Source organism: Pyxicephalus adspersus, chromosome 2 (assembly GCF_032062135.1).
Source record: "Pyxicephalus adspersus chromosome 2, UCB_Pads_2.0, whole genome shotgun sequence".
Lineage (NCBI taxonomy): Eukaryota > Metazoa > Chordata > Amphibia > Anura > Pyxicephalidae > Pyxicephalus > Pyxicephalus adspersus.
Window position 1 is genome coordinate 2,213,370 of NC_092859.1, and position 1,647 is coordinate 2,215,016.

Consider the following 1,647-nt stretch of genomic DNA (forward strand, 5'->3'; position numbering starts at 1 on the left):
GACGGAGACCACAGAGCTGCAAGGTGACATGGTATGGAGATGGCAGCAGCAGCATAAGGAAACCCAGAGTGGCAAGGCGACATAGTGTGGAGATGGCAGCAACAGCATCAGGAGACTACAGAGCCATTACCAGTACCCGCTGATGAAGGTGGGTGAAAGAAAGAGCACTTGGCATCTGATGTGTGGCATCAGGCGGGAGGCAGTATCAGAGTTGTAGCTAAGGCAGGTAGCCAGAAGAAACTGTTCTCTTTTTTCAAGGTTTGGGTCAGGTGGCATGGATCATCTAATCAGATGCATCAGGCATTGGTGGGTGGAAATCCTGGCTCCACATTTTGAGTGGACAGGCAAGTTCTTCTTGGGGTAACTGGCTCCCGCCGCACTAAACACCCGCTCTGATGCCACACTACTGGCCGGGCAAGAGAGCTTTTCCAGGGCAAACTCCGCCAGTTGCGGCCACAAATCCAGTTTGGCTGCCCAGTAGTCCAGCAGATCTTCAATGACGGCTGGCAGGGTGCACTCCAAGTATGCCACCATCTGCTGTTCAGGTTCTGCTCTATGTCTAACTGCTGGTCAGTAGTTTCTTCACTATGTGGGTGTAGAAGCGACTCTAGACTCGATGGAGCTGGTACTGTTCCTGCCTCCCCACCCCTCCACAGCAGCCATGGCAGTGGAACGTGAGGGCAGAGGGCCCCCCCCCGGTCACACCTGCGAGAGGATGGACGATGGCCCAGATAGGCAGCGGCCAACTGACTACATAAGATGTCTCTGTAGTAGTTCAGTTTGTCCTCCCTCTCAGCAGGTGTAAAAAAGGCCCCCATTTTAGACCGTAGCAAGGGTCCACCGAGGTGGAAAGCCAGAAGTCATCCCTCTGCCGAAAGCTGACAATTCAGCTGTCACTGCGCAAGAAAGTGAGCATGCAGTGGGTCATTTCTGCAAGTGAAGGGATTCTCCCTGCTTCCATCTCCACTGCATACTGCCACGGTGTGTCTGGGTCCTCTGCCTCGTCCCCCTCATCTCCCTCTTGCTCCTCTGGCTGCTCCTGCTTCTCCTCTCCTGTCACCTTAGTAAAAAAAAACACCCATTTCCCCATACATTGCCTTTGATCCAATGTCCTCCTCCTCCTCCAATGTGGCCGTGAGATCTAGGCGCCATGTCTCCAGTCCCCTGACCAGCCAGATTTACCAACATCTGTTGCAGGACATGAAGTAGTGGAATGACGTTGTTCATCCCGTAGTCCTGGCGACTGACAAATAACGTGGCCTCCTCAAAGGGCCTGAGCAAACGGCAGGTGTCACGCATGAGCTGCCACTGGCTGACATCAAAGTTACACATGGTAGTACTCCTATCCGCTTGGATCATCAAGAATTCATTGATGGCCTTTTTTCCGTTTGTTTAGTCGGCCCAACATTTGGAGGTTGGAATTCCAACTAGTGGAAACATCACATATCAGCCTATGTTGGGTGATGCTGTTCTGCCGCGGCAGCTCAAGGAGGGTGTGCTTTGCGGTGTAGTAGTGGCTGAAGTGCATGCAAAGTTTCCTGGCCATTTTTATGATGTCTTGCAGATGGGTGGAAGACTTCAGGAACCGCTTGACAACCAGATTGGAGTCCTGTTCTTCCTGATTCTAAGTTGTTCAATGTCTCCCAA

At 52.3% G+C, this 1,647-nt stretch overlaps 1 protein-coding gene across 3 annotated transcripts in view; it reads left to right on the forward strand.

Annotated features, from left to right (window-relative positions):
* Nucleotides 1–1,647, forward strand: part of LOC140322695 (proteinase-activated receptor 1-like) — a 92,411-nt gene that overhangs the window by 37,855 nt on the left and 52,909 nt on the right. The gene's annotated exons all lie outside the window — the stretch shown is intronic.